Source organism: Colobus angolensis, unplaced genomic scaffold (genome assembly GCF_000951035.1).
Source record: "Colobus angolensis palliatus isolate OR3802 unplaced genomic scaffold, Cang.pa_1.0 Scaffold140, whole genome shotgun sequence".
Classification (NCBI taxonomy): domain Eukaryota; kingdom Metazoa; phylum Chordata; class Mammalia; order Primates; family Cercopithecidae; genus Colobus; species Colobus angolensis.
In genome coordinates, this window is record NW_012114489.1 from 2,930,871 (window position 1) to 2,950,269 (window position 19,399).

A 19,399-nucleotide genomic window follows, 5' to 3' on the forward strand; every position below is an offset into this window, starting at 1 on the left:
GGCTGGTCTCAAAACTCTGAGCTCAAGTGATCCTCCCACCTTGGCCTCCCAAAGTGCTAGGATTACAGGCATGAACTACTCTGCCTGGCCAGTAATTACTCTTGATCACACAAGTCTTTTATGGCAATTTGGGACACTGGTCTTACATGATGCTCACAGTGTCGTCCCGTGAAAGAGGCAGGGTAGGTGCACTTGCAGTATCCACAGGAACACACCCAAAGGCTCATAGAGTGAAGGGCTTTCCCAAGGCACGTGGCTCCTGAAGCAGTGAGGTGAGAAGAGATCTTTGAGTTGGCTCCTGCCCTTCCATTTTGCCACAGGGCTTCTTTATCTGCCTCCTGCAAGGAGGGCACAGTGAAGGAAGGCTTGGAAGGGTTTTTGGACTCTCACAGACAGCTTAGCCTGAGGGAGGCTGGAGTGTTCAGCCATCTGAATTAATCTCGATATCAGAGAGTTTAGTTCCCTCAGTGTAAAATTAAAAGAGTATTTCTTCATCTGCTGCAATGCATCAGACACTATCCTAGACTATAGAGGCTCAAAGTTGAATGATAGCATCTCAGAGCTCTTGGGGACTGAGGTGGTGGCCTTCTGTCTCCCTTTCTTCTACCTCTTTCCTTCTTTTCTCCATCCACAAACTTTATGTCCTCTTATATATTAGCATGTTTAGACTTCTTCCTGCACTTAAAGTCATGCCTACCTTCATGCACTCCAGGTGTCCCAGGTAAAAAGAGCCATTCCCCAAGCAATGCTGTTGAAACTGTGTTTTAATATAGACCCAGCATGTTGGTTGCCCTTAGCATTCATTTTAATTATTTGAAGAAAGTGATTCATACAAATATGTGCAAAGTACAGCCCTTTTGAAGGTTGTTCACTTTAGCAGACACTTTACATATTATTTTGATAGTGATGTTCCTGGTATGGGCGGCCAGGATGTAAGCTGGGCTGGAAGAAGGATGAATCCTCTCTGCTTAGGGAATCAGTTTGCCGGACATGTGAATAGCTATATCCCCACTCCAAATAACTACCTACATAGTTTTATGATCATCAGTGTGTTAGTGACATTGTAAATGTGGCAATAGAGTACAGAGTCTTCATCATTTCATACTGGTATGTAAAATGCCCCAGGTATGTGACCACCTTGAAGCACACAGCTTTTGTATGCTCAGTAACCTTGTGTCCAGTTTGTGGCCAGTTAGCGCAATATCAGTCCTTCACTCATCCCCAAAGAATTCAAAAAATTCATCCTGTTACGAGTGGCTTTCTTTCCTCGACAGTAGTTTGAAGTCTAGCATGTAAAAATGTAAATCTCTCTGCTGGCTTCTAATGTACAAGGCTTTCTGGGTGTTCCCATGGAAGAAGAGTTGATTAGGTAGAGACTTCTCTGTTCTTAGTAAATTAAAGTGCTGGGATTACAGGCTTGAGCCACCACGCCCGGCCTCATAAGTCTTATTTAAATTAAACTATAGTAGTCAATCATTTCTCCTGGCTCTGCCTCTAAAAACCACAACTTGAAATGGGGCAGAGCTGAATTTTGGGAGCCTCAGTCTCTTCCTTCATAAAGAAGGGTATTTCACCAGGATAGATGATTATAAGGTCTGTTTAAATGTGAGAATTCTTTAATTCTACAACATAATTTTTTAAAAATGAGGTTCCCCATAAGCCTTCATGATTTATCCATAACTGAGGTTAGCAAAATATACACATTCCTAGCACTGAAAGTATTTCCTGTTACCTAAATCTCATTACTCCACCATTAAGTTAGGATTTCGTGTTACTACTATTTTCATTCAAGTGCTGAGTAATATATGTCGGTGAATGTCTACAGCAGTGGTTCTCAAAATGTGGGCCTGAAATCAGCAATATCAGCATCATCTGGGAATTTGTTAGAGATGCACATTCTCTGGCCTTTACCCCAGACCAAGAATCAGACACTCTAAGGGTGGCACCCAGCAATCTGTGTTTCAGCAGGTCCTCTATGGTGTGACAGTGATTAAGTGGGCATGTATTTATACAAATAAGTTTTAATAAGCATAAATCACGAGACTAAATGGCATAGTCTATCAAGTTGTGAAACATATAGAAGCCAGGCTGAGGCAGAGTGCTACAATGACAGATAAAAGGCTTAAAAAATATATATGTATCAATCATTAGTTGTTAATCCTGACATTTGCCCATTACATTACCCCTCTCAAAGCCCAAAATACCTTACTCCCCTCTGAATACTTTGGTTGCTAAGGATTTTAATACACATTCCCAGGGCCTACAATTTCTCAATTGCAAGAACCGTAAAGAAAAGATCTGCCATCCTAGGATACGTTTTCATGTGTTATTGAAACAGGTTCAAAGAAAAATTCTTTAGATTCAGCTCCAGAGCTCTCTTGACCCAGCTCTGAATCTTCTAACAAGCCTCTGAATCTACTTTCATATCTCACTCATCTGTGGCAAGCCTAACATGCCTCCCATCGACACTAAGATGATTTTAGGAACGCCTGTCCATTTGCTAGTCCATTGCCTTACTTCTGATTCCATTCTAGGGCTTAGGAGATGCTGTTAGGAAAAGATTCTTTGGTTCCTCGTTTGATGTTTTATATAATAAAATTAAGAATTTGACTTTGCTGCATAAGCACTGTCACTGAGTGTTCCTCCAGGAAAGAAGAAAATGGGCCTGGAGTAGGTCATTAATTTACTAAGAACAGAGAAGTCTCTACCTAATCAACTCTTCTTCCATGGGAACACCCAGAAGGCCTTGTACATTAGAAGCCAGCAGAGAGATTCACATTTTTACATGCTAGACTTCAAACTACTGTCGAGGAAAGAAAGCCACTCGTAACAGGATGAATTTTTTGAATTCTTTGGGGATGAGTGAAGGACTGATATTGCGCTAACTGGCCACAAACTGGACACAAGGTTACTGAGCATACAAAAGCTGTGTGCTTCAAGGTGGTCACATACCTGGGGCATTTTACATACCAGTATGAAATGATGAAGACTCTGTACTCTATTGCCACATTTACAATGTCACTAACACACTGATGATCATAAAACTATGTAGGTAGTTATTTGGAGTGGGGATATAGCTATTCACATGTCCGGCAAACTGATTCCCTAAGCAGAGAGGATTCATCCTTCTTCCAGCCCAGCTTACATCCTGGCCGCCCATACCAGGAACATCACTATCAAAATAATATGTAAAGTGTCTGCTAAAGTGAACAACCTTCAAATCCCTTGTGATCCGGCCACAAATCCCTTGTGATCCGGCCGAGACGGGCGGATCACAAGGTCAGGAGATCGAGACCATCCTGGCTAACATGGTGAAACCCCGTCTCTACTAAAAATACAAAAACTAGCCGGGCGAGGTGGCGGGCGCCTGTAGTCCCAGCTACTCCGGAGGCTGAGGCAGGAGAATGGCGTAAACCCGGGAGGTGGAGCTTGCAGTGAGCTGAGATCCGGCCACTGTACTCCAGTCCCGGCGACAGAGCGAGACTCCGCCTCAAAAAAAAAAAAAAAAAAAAGACTTATGTTAGAGAAGGGTGAAAGGAGCTATTTTAATATTTAGTCAACCATTTAATGTCCTTTAGCTAAAGTTTCAGTCCCAAAGTTGATTTTAGGCACTCTGAGACAAAGGTGTCTACAGAATCTGTAATGATTTTAATAAAGTTACTTTTTTTCAGTTGCAGAGATTCCTGGTGGCTTAGTTCTTAGGTCCATGGCGCTAGATCCTTGGGAAATCTGCTAGAGGCAGCCCGGTGGAAATGTTGATAAATATCACATTTCGAAGATGTTAACCATTGTAATTAGACCAAAAAAAGGAATATATAAAAATTGGAAGAAGGGGGAAATTATTATTTACAGATCATTCTAACATGGAAAATCCAATGAAATCAACCAAGAAACTATCACAAACAAAAAGAATTTTAATAAGGTTACTAGTTATAAAATTAATGCTAAAAATCAGTAGCTTTCAGCTGTATACACACAACCAGTTAGAAAACATAATGAAAGAACTAAATATCATTTATAATACAGGCTAAAAAGATGAAATACCTAGGAATAAACTTAGCAAGAAATGTGCTAGATATATATGAACTCTGAATGGCTTAAAAGAAGACTTGGGTAAATGGCAAAGCATATATTCTTGGCTAGGACCACTCAACATTTTAGGATTGTCAGTTCCCCTAAGTTTATCCATAAATTTTAAGCTTCCTCAATTTTTAAAAGAAAATCGCAGGAAAATTCTAACAAAGAAAATGACCCACCAGTCCTCCTGGTTTTTACAATTGGGGTATTTAAAATATTTTGGTGCAAAAATATTTGGTGATTTCAATGGAGCAACTATAGAAAGCCCATAAATAGACCCAAAGTTGCATTTTGTTTTTTAAAAGAGGGTGATTCACATCAGTAGGAATAATCATCTGGAAAAAAATACAGTTGATTTATTCCTTGTTCCTTACACTAAAACAACTTTCAGAAGGATCAAAAACTTAAACTTAGAAAATGGAACTATAAAAGTAATATTGTTAATAATTGTGGAATTGAGAATTTTTAAATAATTGATTTTATTTTTTAGAGCAGTTTTAGGTTCACAGCACAATTTCAGAGTAGGGTACAGAGATTTCCCGTATACTCCCTGCCCCACACACGTATAGCCTCTCTGATTATCAACATCCCCTGCCATAGTATGTTTGTTACAACTGATGAACCTGTATTGTTACATCATCACCCAGAGTCCATAGTTTATGTTGAGGTTCATTCTTGGTGTGCATTTTGTAAGTTTGGACAGATGTTTCTAACATACCTCCACCATCACAGTATCCTACAGAGTGCTTTCACTGACCTAAAAGTCCTCTGTGCTCCACTTATTTTGGAAGACTTTTAGGTAGTACATAGCATAGTAAATGGTATAGGGAATGGAGCACTCATACACTGTTGGTGGGCATGAAAAATGGTATACCTTTTGGACAGCAATTTGGCAAAATCATCAAGATTGTAAATGAACATACCATTCTACTTTGCAATTCTAATTTGGGTATATCTCCTTACAGATGTACAGTCCTTACAGATATTATCAAAGGTACTATACAAAGATATTGCTTGCAGCATTATAGTAGTAATAGTAAGAGACTAAAGACAACCTGTTGTTGATCAGAAGAGAATTCATTAGATTATTACAATCATTTAATAGAATTTTGTGCAACCGTTAACAAGAACACTACAGATCTATATGTACTGACAGGCCATAATTTCCTCCACTTTTCAGTGAAAAAGCGGGATTTAGAACAGTGTATATAATACACTTCCATTTGTATTTTTTTTAAACGAGAGATATTCATAATATGATAATACATTTTAATTAACCTGTTTGGGTGTGGTGGCTCACACCTGTAATCCCAACACTTTGTGAGGCTGAGGCAGGAGGATCTCCTGGGCAACATAATGAGACCCCGTCTGTATTAATATTTAAAATTTTTTAAATTTTTAATTAACCCAATATATCCAAAATGACATTCTGTAATGAGTGTTAAAAATACCACTAAACTATTTTATAGTCTCCTTTTTTGAACTAAGTCTTGGAAATTTGCTGTATATTTTACACTTGCAGCCCATCTCAATTTGGACTAGCCGTATTTCAAGTGCTCAACAGCCACATACAGCAACTGGCTCATGTATTAAGTAGCACAGATGTAGTGTGTAAAGAGCACTGGACTAGAAGTTCAGTCTACATGCTGTGTGACAGTGTGCGAAAAATATACTTTCTTCTGTGCCTCATTTTCCTCACAACACAAAAGATTAGAGCTCTAAAGTCTCTTCCAATTTTAAAACTTAGGGTTTAAATATATCATTTCATATTACTTGTCAAAGTCAAACGTGTAATTGTGGTTGCTTTCCATAGACACTGTTTTCACCAGCACTCCTAAAATTCTGTGATTCTAAGTAAAGCACATTTCATATTTTAAGAACTATATTTTATTGCCAGATTGAGATTGTTTATCAGTTTGTTTAAAGGAAGAATGTTATTAAGCTATGTACATGATATAAACCATTTAGTTCTTTTAATACAATTAAGTCAGATTTGAGACTTTGATAGTTCTAATGCTGCATGGAAAACTTGGAGGAGCAAGAGTGAACCACCTAAATAATATCTAAAGAAAGAGTAAACATAGAAAGAAAGAATTGAGAGAGAATTTTTTAAGTACAATTCTGTTTATGAAGTTCATTGTTCAGAAAATAATAACCAGTAGTTCTCTTTGAACAAGAGAGAGAATGAGAATAATACAGAACAGTGGTTCTTAACCTTAGCTGAATGTTAGAATCACTTGGGGGAACTTTTTAACATCCCAAAGCTCATTTCATATCCCAGACTGATGTTCTCAAAGTGGGGTCCCAAACCAGCAGCAGCAGCATCACCTGGGAACTTGTTAGAGATGCAAATTCTCGGGCCCCACACAGGACCTGCTGAATCAGACACTCTGGAGGTGGCGCTGTGTTGTAATACTGCCCTCGTGATTCCAGTGTACTGCCAGAGTTAAGAATTCCGGAGCAAGAAGTATTTGGAACAGGGTTAACAGATGGGTTTTATATTGGGTGCCAGCTTCCATCCTATAGTGGTCTTCAGGACAGCGTTGGAAATGGAACTGCAATATACCTGCTAGGTGTTTGCCATTCCTGATTTAGTGATTTAGGTAATTTATTAACGTTGTAGATGGTTGGATGTTGCAATCACTCGTAGATGAGACTTTGTAAATAAATGTACGTCAAGAAGCATCTCAGCCAGTTGGCAAAGAAAAAAGGCGGAAAGGGGGGAAAAACAGGAGAAGAGAAAAAAAAGTCACATTAGAACAGAAGCCACAAAAGAAGGAGGGAGGAATATACAAGGTAAAATGTTGTAAGTGAAGAAATTCCAGGTAGATTATAAAATATTTCATTTATATGAAAGGGTTTCTTAAGTTCAAGTGTGATGGGGATTTTAGGCCCACTTCAAGATCTATCATCAATTCTATCTGATCAAAAAGTACCAAAGACTTGTTCAACCCTTTAGTTTGGCATTAAGGGATATATTTCCTCTTAACATTTTGACATTTGATAGGAATGCACTTAATACAGGTATGGTAAATTTGGAGTGAACTCAACCAGAAAATAAAATGTATTTTCAAAGTGTAAAGAGGTTATCACTGACTGAGAAGGAGTTAATGTGTCATATATCCTTTTGATTTCTACTCTTTGAGAGAAATCACAGTATCTATAATTTCGGAGGCATATTCGGAAGAATGTTAAATTGTGATTTCTCTATGCTGAATCTTAGAGATCTGTCAGGGAGTCTTCAGCCCTGACAAAATAAGAATGGACTCATTATGATATCAGGTCCATTTGATTTTTCAAAAGTTAAGGGAAATATGCAGATCGTTTCAGAGACTCTCTTTTTGCTCTTGCTTGTTATAAGACAGATGAAGGGAAGCAGACTGGGCTGTGTTTAGAATGCATCTGGAGCTGCTTGCTTCTCTCTCGAGATCTCGGCAATATAACTTCTGCAAGCCCTTTCTGTGTGTATTTTTCTTTTCTCATCCTAAAATATTCCATTTTGCATGAGAAAGTCAGCTTTGATAATTTCCAAAAGCTAGGTATTATGACAGAATTTTTGCTTCTTAGGAAAAAAACTGCTCCTTTACTATAAAATAGAACCTACCTTTTATACCTGAGTAAAAAATTCTGATAAAACTTTTCTAATCATATTTATTGTTGAAAAGATTATACTATTTTTGAGGTTGTGTTTACTAAAATATGTTGATTTTTATATTTCTGAATACTCAGTTTATATTTTTAGATTGTTTTGTGAATTGGGATCTCTGAGTATAAAGTGGTTTTCAGCACATTGGTGATATTGTTGAACATCTTCCTCAAATAGCAAGCATATGCATTTCAACAGCTTTCGGGACAGTACATACAGTTAATAATTTCTTTACAAGACAAATGTATGCTTTTTTATTGTTAGCATTATTTTCTCATCTTATGTTCTGGCATTTAAATTATGAAACTTCATCTCGGCATGTAGACTTACCTTGTGTTGCCAAGAGAAAAGTGGCTTTTCTGCAAAGCCAAATAGTTTTTACTTTATTGTCTGCTACGAAACAGCTGCTGATTCCAGGAAAATGCCGTCTCATCATTGGGCCTGGGGTGTCCAAAAGAGGCAGGAAAAAAAAATGACTATAGCTCCCTGTCTGCCCTGGCACTCTTCTCCTTTCTCTCATTTTCATTGCCATGAAGAGCAGGAGAACAATATTCTGCAATTAAGGATTCCATTAAGTTGAAGAAAAGAGCAAATGGGGGATGTTTGTTCTCTAAGCTGAAAAAATTTGTCTGGGTTGGGGGGGATAGTGGTAGTGGTATGGAGAGAGGTGGGTGGAGAGACGAAGTCAGGGCTGTTTGTTGAATATACTGTTAAGGACTGTTACCATCCTAATTAATCAAGTTAGAAATTACAGCTGTAGTCGGTTTCCCCCCAATTCTTGTTATCAATTTTCTTCTCTTTTGAGACAAAGCAAATATAAATTTTGTGTTCATTTGTCATTCGTTCTTTGACTTCAGCATCTCTGAAAATAACAATGTAGCACAAAAGCCCAGTATTTACCTAGTTGTAATGTGGGTTGCCATGGTGTTTTGCAAATTATTGCAATTATGTTCACCATGCGAGTCGCCCTTGGTAACTGGCGAAAAAACTGATAATCCTGTTTTGAACAAAAGGTCAAATTGCTGAATAGAAAGTCTTGATTAACTAAAAGATGTACAAAGTGGAATTATTTCCTACCATTCAGAAATAGTTCTTGATCGGGTTTGGGGGAGGGGGTGAGTAAGTACATCTGATTACTGAAGTACAAAGCATTGAAAGGATGTTGTCTTGAGCCTTTCATGTAGTCTTAATGGTGGCTTTTTTGTCAAATTTACCCATTTGCGGCATTGAAAGAGGCAGCTGCATTTAAGCTGGAGAGACGGTGCTTTTTCAAGAGTTCAGTGCATGGAAAGTTCTCAGCAGTATCTGCAGTTTACTAGTAGCCCCTGGTCTATTAAAACTGATGTGCCGCATTTGAGCCCATTGCTCTCAGTACTTGTGAACCCCTCTGGCTGATGATCTAATAAAGTGCTCTTACTGGACAATCTCTGATCAGCTACTTAAAAAGGAGGCTGGAGGAGGGGGCCAGAGGGAGAAGCCTCACAGGCAGTGAGTCTTGGTACATGCCAGAAGAGTGAAGACAAGAGTGGCTATACTGAAAGGTTTGTCACCATGATCATTTGTGTTAAGGCATTTGCCACAGGGTTTTGGGTTTTGTGCCCCAGGTCTCCCAAGCTGTGATCATGCTTTTTTTCTGAAGAGAAATTTTAGTTTTAAGTTAGATAAGAGATTAGAAGTGTCTTTCTGAAATGTTAAAATCTACCTTGCGTTTGTTTCTTAAATTATGGGCATTCAGAAAATATATAATCCTACATTCATGTAAAACCAAAAGTTTCCCATGTTGCAGCCAAAGGTTAGATGGATTTCATCTCTTCTGAATCTGGCAGAACATCTGCAGGGAGTGAATTTTGAAGGGAGGGAGTTCTTTTTTTTTTTTTAAGTGACCACCTGAAAAATCAATTCTCAAAACTTTTGAGAGTGTGTGAAAGTGGCATGAAAGCAAAGCAAACCTTAACAAGTTTGTGGGTTTACATTCTACATCACCTAGCAACCTCCTGGCTCAGCCAGATCTCTTGTCTACCCTTAGTTCTGTTTACAGACTATTCAAACGGCCCTTCGAAACCATGAAAGATATTCAGTTTCATTAGTACCATTCTCAAGGAGAAAATAATTAAAGTTAAATGAACAAACATTGCCTTGTGATAGTTTGAACTCCATTCTGGTTTTAAGATGTCCTTTGAGGCAGTAGTAGCTATAGTTCAGTTTTAACATTTGTCGTTCACTACCCAAAGGCGTATCACTTGAAACCATACCAATAAATAGTAGTCTCTGAGCAAACAAACAATAAAAATTACTTTTAGCTAGACTTGAGCAAAGAAAAACTCTTCTGGTAAGAAGATTTTAAGCATGCATGCCGTTCTGATTGAATTTTGTTTTATTTGATTCTTACCCCAGGACTTCTGAGTTGATCTGTGTGCACACTGAATAAAGGCAGGGGAGAGGGCGTGGGGAACAAGGCACCTCTCTTTAAAACTGATTTATTACCTACCTTCAGAGATCCACCATCATAAAGAAAGGTATTCAAATCATATTCTATAATAGACTGGGCGCATTTTAGTGAATGGCTTAATTTAATAAATGATGCTAATACTACTAATACATACCCTGTCACTTTCTCATTGAGAATTCCTTATGTGATTAAATTGACCTATTTTTGAAATTTTAGATTTAGTAAAAAAAAAAAAAAATTTTAAGAACAGACTATTTTTTTTCATGTGCCCTTTCTTTCCCCATAAGCACATTCCCTGAAAATTTATCTTGGCAGCAAGCATACACATGGTATAGCTCAGAATATTTTTCAGCTGTGTTAGTGATTTGATTATATTGAAAGCTCTTGGCAATACTGTCTCTTCTCGTTAATAAACTTTCTGATTATAAGAACAATATACACTTGTTGTAGAAAATTTTGAAAATACGGAAATAGAAGAAGAAAACCACAGAGATTACCAGTGATAGCATTGTAGAGTACTTCCTTCCAGTCTTTTTTCTGTGCACATAGTGATTTTGAGTTCACTTTTGAAGTTTATTCATTATTGTGTGTACATAGCTAAGGTGGTAGTTTTTTTCAAAAGTGAAGACTTGAGAGGCAGGAATGGCAATGGAAGTAATGAACAATTTTTTTAGAGGTTTCATCACTAAAATATTAATACAAGCACCAGAGTAACCATTTTACAATCTCATTCCATTTGATTCTTTCCTCCTTTCTCTTGTTGAAATGATGATGTGCCTTACCTGACACATCCATTTATTATCATTCATGTTAGAAAGTCAGACATTCATTACAGTTGGAATATTATATCCCCAAGTCACTTGTAGCTTCATATGGGGGAAAAAGTATTTTGTGAAAAGATTTGTAATATAATAGAGATTAATGGAATGTGGAAAGGAAGATGCTTTCAGTTTCTCATATAAAATGAAAGCAGGGTGGCTAGAAAAATCTTGTATTCTTGTTATTTGTATTTTGTTAGATCTCTAACATCCATAGTACATGGCTGGGTTGCATGAGCTCTTTGTGTTTTGTTGACAGTTGACAGACAAAGCAAAATTATTCCTGAAGCAAGGTACTGTGTACTTAGTTGTGACCTATTATAGCCTAAGAATGTAGCTTGCTTTTGAGTTGGATGAATAGGGAGAGTATTTTACAGAATAGGCTTGAATATACTAAGAGAGGTTTATAGTTGCCCATACAGAAAGATACATGTCCTCCATTGAACTTTTTTCCCCAAAATGTAATTTTCCATATAAAGTCTTTTAAGTATATTTTCCCTGGTTGCTTGCATGGAGACAATTTTAACTGTTCTGGTATTGTCCTGTAGGGGTAAAATACAATTGCTGGTAATTGTTGGCTTTGTGTGCTCACAGTATAACAAGAGAAGACGGCTTGCATGGGGGCTCGTTAATGTACCTCAGGTACCTCTTCTGATGCTCAAGCTCTGATTGCAAATTAAAATAGCAAGGCTCTGTATTGGATTTGATGTGAGGCAAAGCAGACCAAGTTGCTAATTTATCATGTAATATACAATTGCTGAGGTTGGAATTTGTCCACTTATAGTGCTATTCTGTGTGTTTAAATGAGGACCACTGTTTGCATCCAATCTATCATAACAGTTTGGGAGTGCTCCATTATCCTTTCAGCAAACTGATGACAGAGTCTGGTCCTTTTACAAATGATAAGATCAATAAGTTTCAAATAACTTGGATGAAATGACATATGACTGTTCATTTAAAGAGATGTCTTACTTAAAAAATCAATTTTAATAATATTTAAAATTCTTATATTGACCGATGAGGCGCTTTCTACTTCTGTTTTGATAATTTTGTTCAAAATATTCTTGTATTAACTTCGGTGAATAGTTAGTTTATGTATTTATTTTTCCTGATTTACTCTTTCATCTCCTACCCTAACACCTTTCTGGAACTTAATAAAATCACTCTTTGACATGCCAGCATGCTGCAGTGTAGAAGATTTAACTTTAAAAGCAAAATTATATTCCTGTTAAAACTTCCCCTGGAGATCTTAGGGAAATTTTCTCCCAGTTTTGGGTACAAATGTGGGTCAGAAAGCAATTTGTTTTTTGATATTTCTGGAAATTCCAAATCACAACATGTCATTCTTCAAAAGCAGCTGTGGGCCCATACTGTGCACTATCTATAAGAAGACCCATTTTTTGCCACTGGGAATAATTCTGTGGCAGAAAAATGTGCCTGCAAGGGAACCCCGGAACATTTATAAATGGTTTAGGTTGAAAAGAGAGTCTGATGTTATCAGAGTGCATCTAGTTTTGGTATAGGGGTGGTTAATGGCCATTACTGAAAACTAGTAATAATCTGATGAACTCAGAGCATGCATGCTGGCAGACCCCGTCCTGTGACCCTGTCACTGCACTCCTGGTGAGCCATTACAATTTAAACTAAATCATACGTCACTGCAGAACCGTGTTGTCTCTTGAAAATCTGTGAATCCAGAAATAAAGCAAAGACAGCCTCCTCTTCCCCCACTGCCTGTTTTACCATCTATATCTTCACTATATTTTAGTTTGATCAGGAAAAAAAATAGGAACATTTCACTTATGTTAACTACATAGTTGTAATATTTTGCAATCAAATTGAGAAGCAGCACCACCTAATCGTACTGTTTATCCATTATTTTAGTTCTCCATTTTGTGATAACACCAGATGGACGCTGACCAGGCTTTTTGCTGGTTAAAATGGTGCATTTTTAATAGTGCATTGTCAGCTATAGCTTAGCAATAATGTTCCCCAATACCAGAGACAAGATAATAACAATATTTTACATTTACTCAACATTTTTGTGAGTTTTCTTATTTGATCCTCTGAACAACACTAATAGAGTAAATATTATTACCTCCTGTTTTATAGATGAGGAAACTGAGGCTCAGAAAGAGGTTCAGCGAGTTGCACAAAATTATCTGTTAGTAAATGGGAGGAAAGAAACCCTACTCATGCGGTTTTTCATAACCTCAATTCTGTATTCTTCATTGAGTGTAAACTTTTGTGGTAGAGACTGGGGAGGACAGTACCAGCTCCAAAACAAATTGTTCCCCAGGGGACTGACCATCCAGTTAGGTAGGCAAAACGAGATGGTAAAATAGATGGTTAAGAGACAGTTCACCGCAGCGTATGCTCAGCGTTAGGTGGAATACAGAAGAAATCCCTGTGGATCGGGAAAATTTCACAAAAGACGAATGAAACTGATGATCAAGGAATGGACCTTTTAGGCAGAGGTTCTCCAGCCTGTGTAATGATAAGGAGGTGAAAACAGGCAAAATGTGGTAAGTACAGTGAAAAACCAACCTGATTGGGCAATGAGTTTGTGTAAGAGAATGATGAGAAAGGGTGGGGGAGTGGGATGAGGTTGTAAGGATTTGAAAGCCAGGCCAATGAATTTGTTCTTAATTGTCTATGGAAGGTATGTGATTGGGAGATGGGAGTGGAGGGCCCTTTGTGTTGGATATGAGAGAGAATGGAGTCAGGGAAACCAGGGAGGAGGCTACTGAAATAGAACAATCTGAGGTCTGGCTTTGATGAGGTTGGTGGTAATGGGACTATAAAGGAAAGACCAGTAGACAAACTTGGTGACTGACTGGGAATGAGAGGAGAAGGGCCCACTATATATTTGACTCGAGTATGCAAACTACTGTGCATTGTTATTTTCCTAATTTTTTTTTTTTTATAAACTTGCTTCTCTACATTTTTATAACTTCAACTTTTATTTTAGATTTAGGGGCACACATGTGGGTTTGTTACATGGGTTATATTGCATGACACTGAGGTTTGGGGTACAAATAATCCTGTCACCCAGGTAGTGAGCATAGTACCCAAGAGGTAGTTTTTCAGCCCTTGCTTCCCTCCCTGCTTTAATAGTCCCAGAATCTGTTCCCATCTTTATGTTCATGTGTACCCAACGTTTAGCTCCTACTTATAAGTGAGAACATGTGGTATTGGGTTTTCTGTTCCTGCATTAATTTGCTTAGAATGATGGCCTTCAGCTGCATCCATGTTGCTGCAAGGGACATGATCTCATTTCTTTTTTATGGCTGCGTACTATATATTCCATGGTGTGTGTGTGTGTGTATCAATCACATTTTCTTTATCCAGTCCACTGTTGTTGGGCACCTAGGTTGATTCCATGTTTCTTCTATCGTGAATAGTGCTACAGTGAACATATGAGTGCATGTGTCTTTTTTGTAAAACCGTTTATTTTCCTTTGGGTATATACTCAGTAATGCAGTTCCTGGGTCGAATGGTAGCTCTTTTTTAAGTTCTCTGAGAAATCTCCAAACTGCTTACCACAGTGGCTGGACTAATTTACATTCCCACCAACAGTGTATAAGCGTTCCCATTTCTCTGCAGCCTTGCCAGCATCTGTTATTTTTTGTCTTTTTAATAATAGTCATTCTGACTAGTGTGAGATGGTATCCTATTGTGGTTTTGATTTGCATCTCTCTGATGATTAGTGATGTTAAGCATCTTTTCGTATACTTGTTGGCTGCTTATATGTCTTTTGAGAAGTATCTGTTCATATCCTTTGCTCACTTTTTAATGGGGTTATTTGGTTTTCACGTGTTGAGTTGTTTAAGTTCCTTGTAGATTCTGGATTAGACCTTTGTCAAATGCATAGTTTGCAAATCTTTTCTCCCATTCTGTGAGTTGTCTGTTTACTCTGTTGATAGTTTCTTCAAAAGATATTTTTGAGGGCCTCCTATGCTCCACAATTTCAGATCTAGATGATTTCTGTGTGTGTAGCCTTCTAAAAATACAAATGTACACAAATGAATAACAGTTTGTGTTTAAGGTGCAACTACTAGGAATGCCTCAGTTACAAGTGGAAATTGATCCCTTTTTAACATGTGCAGACAGAAGCCATTTTAGTTGAGGCCTCAGAAATATAATTTAGTCATCATCAGAACCAATCAGCATTTGGCACAATTTCATACACAATGATTTTAAGGAATTAGTGATGCTGAGATTAAAGCAACAAGTGATAGAGCTTGGCGTATTTTGGTAAAGGTTTGTTTTGCTATTGGACAGGCTGACTTCACCTCTTTTGAATTTTCTATTTATAAATGTGGCTAAGCCAGGCAACTGAAAATTTATTGACCTTATTGCTGTTGGTTATGATAATTTGTAAGTGGCATTACATAATAAAATGACATATTTGGATAGCAGACATCCTTAAAGTGATTCTAGAGGTTTTTATTAAAATACAAATCTTTTTATAGGTTGGGTAGTTCCAAATAACTAGTAGTTCCAAGGAACTATACTTTTATTAAAAATGTCGTCTTCCATTGACTTGTCAATGTAGCCTTGGGCTGTACAGGCTATATGTTATTTCTGAAAGTGAGAAATGAAAGTAAGTTAAGTTTTGTCTTTGTGAGTGATAAATCAAAGTGAACTTACACAATATTATTATTTTCATTTGCTTTGTTTTTGTCACTCTTAAGAGACAAAATTCAGTGTGAGATCTTATAAGATTTGCATCATGGAATATTTTCAAATACCTGTTATAGTTATTTATTTTTATTTAAAACAAAAATTTTTTTTGAGACAGGATCTCACTCTGTCACCCTGACTGGAGTGCTGTGACATAATTACGGCTCACTGCAACCTTGACTTCCTGGGCTTCAGCCATCTTCCCACCTCAGCCTCCCGCGTAGCTGTGAGCGTAGGTGCGTGCCACCACTCCCAGTTAATTGTGGTATTTTTGGTAGAGACAGGGTTTTGCCATGTTGTCAATGCTGGTCTTGAACTCCTGAGCTCAAGCAGTCCACCTGCCTCAGCCTCCCAAAGTGCTGGGATTACAGGCATAAGTCACCATGCCCAGCCTATATTTATTTTTTAACAGCACAAATGTTTCTTGAAGGTTAGATTTAGCTAGCTGGTTGGCATTTGTTGGGGGAACAAAGGGTTAAATAAAATGTACTTTACAAAATTGAATTGAAGCAAAGCATATATTTAATATGATTAGGGCCTATTTCCTACATAGAAGAGTTTTGTTTAAAATACACCATGACCAAAAGCTTAATTATCAAAATAAAACAAGAAGCATAAAGAGTTACAGGCTTCTAATATTTTTTTCAGCCCCAGTTCCCTTCACACAGTTATCAGCATGTTTAATTTCCATGCATAATAGCACTAGTTATTGTTGTCATTTGTAAAGGGAGATTAACAGATAGTAAGTACAAACAAACCCAAATAAGCGCTGAATAGAGAGGTGACAAAGGAAAAAAGACCTCTTTAATGTTAATTATAACTGGTAGGAAGTCTAGACAAATTATATTATCTGTTTTCTATATGATTTGAAAGGACATTTAGTTAGTACCTCTGTCAGAGATAGAGTTAGGTGTTTGCTTTAAAAACAGGTGAGATGATAACTTAGCATGTCCGTGGTTGGCAGCTACCCCAGTGAGTTGTGAAGTCGTAGTAAATTGACAGAATCAAATTTCAAAAACATCTGAAAAGAACTCTATAGTTTTTGAACATTATATTTTAAAAATTAAATAATTTTAATATCCAGGTTATATTTTGGAATTGAATAATTTCTTGTCTCAAAACATGATAGTTGTTACCTGTCTGCTTATTTTTTTAGTTTTGTTTAGAATTGGATGAATTACAACTATGGTTGGCAACATTAACTAACTACATATTCCAAAGCATATAAAGCCTCAGTTATCAAATTTAAAGTAACCAACCCAATGAATGATAAAGGAGTGGTCCAGTCCTGTATGGTTTGTTTCCTTTATTAATATACCTAAATGGGTACTTCAAGAAACAACTAGTCTTACCTTTAATGTTTATAGGCTACATTTAAAATTTAATACCTGTTCTTGCTGTCAGCTCCACTTTTCCCCACTATATCTCCCTTGCCTAGAACAGACTAAACTGAAGTATCTTGTTTCTCTCTCTTTTTTTTTTTGAGACGGAGTCTTGCTGTGTCGCCTAGGCGGGACTGCAGTGGTGCAATCTTGGCTCACTGCAACCTCCGTCTCCCGGGTTCAAGCAGTCAGCCTCCCGAGTAGCTGGAACTACAGGCGTGTGCCACCACACTTGGCTAATTTTTTGTATTTTTAGTAGAGACGGGGTTTCACCGTGTTAGCCAGGATGGTCTCGATCTCCTGACCTCGTGATCTGCCCACCTTGGCCTCCCAAAGTGCTGGGATTACAGGCGTGAGCCACTGTGCCCGGCCAGTATCTTGTTTCTTTAATTCTAAGGAGCTGATTGTGAGCTGCACTCTTGACTTAACAGCTTTTTTGGAGGAAACTAAAGTACATTATTAAGCTGTGCGTGTCCATTATAAATGCATCTGAGTTTCAGAAATATTAAAATGTGAATATAAATATCTCTTTAAATCAAGAAGATGTTGTAATACACTCTCAAAATTAAAACAAACAGCTGCCTGTGACTCCGAACCACTGATTATCTGGTTCATGATCTTTTGCTGTGGTAGTAGTAGTTTATCTCAGACACTAACCTATCCCTTCTCTGTATTGTTAGCATTTGTAGTTGGTACCACACAACTTGGTTCTTAAAGCCAAGCCATACTGAATTGCTTTTATAGTCTCTGTGTGTGGACCTTGCTTTCCTATTTAGATTGTAATTTCCTGAAACTGTACCTGGAGCCCTTTTGCCTGTTCCTCACAATATTTAATGTAATTTTGGGCATATATTACAAGTTTCATTAAGGACTCATTGAGACCCTCCCTCTACCTGAAAAGCTCATATTAAATTTTAAAATAGTTTAGCCTTGAATGAAGGTAGGAATAATGCTTACTGTGGGTGTATTGACTAGATGAATTTTACATTCTTTAAAGGTAGCATAATTTTTTTAGTCATAAAGATCTATACACTTTGCCTTTTTGTGATAGTCTTAAATGGAGCCAGAAGAACTGATTCTTGGTGCTTTCCCCTGAGTTTTGTTATAGCTACTTCCAAGAAAAGCCTATTCTGAGGAATGAGGTCAAACAGCACTGCAGCAAGTGAGGGCATCCCTCAGCTTTGGATTAACACCACATGGAAACAGTACTAAGTGGCAGACTAAAGTATCTGACATAATGAATCAACACTCATGTATATACTGCTCTTATCTAAGGGGAAAAGACCAACAAGTTGTTCAGTCTAGAAATAGAATACGGGGTGATGCATGTTATTGATTCCTTTATTAATGATAACACAGCATAGCTCTTTCTGGCCTTCATTCTTTGACATACATTGTTCTTTCTGTGTAAGTTGTCTTTTCTGCCTTGTCTACCTACCAAACTTCCACTCATTTTTTAAGACCAGTTCAGAAGTTGCAATGTCTCAAAATGCTCCAGGACCTACAGATAGGTCCCTACTGGGGGCTCCGCAGATGAGAACACCATGAGACAGGGGAGCAGCAGCATACCTTGTTCACCTTTATACCCAGCACCTCACCCTAACATTTGCCTTATACTTACGCCTCTGTGGCAATACATGTAGCACGAAAGCCCACAGACCTTGGTTCCTTAGTATAAACAGCTGAACTTTGTTTGACCCCACTTGGAAGTCTTATCTCCTTTGTTTAACAGATAATGTTTTTATAACAAACGTAATGCTGATTTAAGGTCTTAGGCATATTCTTATCACATCACTAGGAGAAAATTCAAACAAGATCAGCAAGGGAGAGTAACTGAAGAAGGAAGGTGAGAAGAGGGTTCTAAAAGACAGAGAAGTGAGCAATAGCTATAGTATTTCAAACCTCTGGAAAATAGTGATAAGTTGAAGTTGTCCTTGAAAACATTGCAGCTAGTTTTATGTCTCCAGAAAGTATATAAGAGAAACTATTTTTGTTTACATGAAATAATTGATTATATTTATTAAGTGTTTCTTTTATATCAAATATAGTCCTAGACACTGTAAATGTGTTCCATCATTGCAACAACCCTATACAGTAAGTACTGAGGTATCCATTTTACAGAGAAGGAAACAGCACAGCAATTAAGTAACTAGCCAATAGTCACTCAGCTATTGGGAAGGTTATACATGTATGTGGTGCATTCTTTACTTAGGTAATGGTCTTTCCTAATGAACTAAAACACATTGGTTTACATTCTGCCTGTAGTAGAAGTTTTTGTTGGCAAGTTTTGATGTCTTGAGTGAGGAAGGGTGTTTCTCTTAAGAAAAAGAAATAACATCTC

The 19,399-nt window shown here is 37.6% G+C and overlaps 1 protein-coding gene across 1 annotated transcript in view; it reads left to right on the forward strand.

Annotated features, from left to right (window-relative positions):
- POLA1 (polymerase (DNA directed), alpha 1, catalytic subunit) overlaps positions 1 to 19,399 on the forward strand; it is a 322,128-nt gene that overhangs the window by 181,291 nt on the left and 121,438 nt on the right. The window lies entirely within an intron of this gene.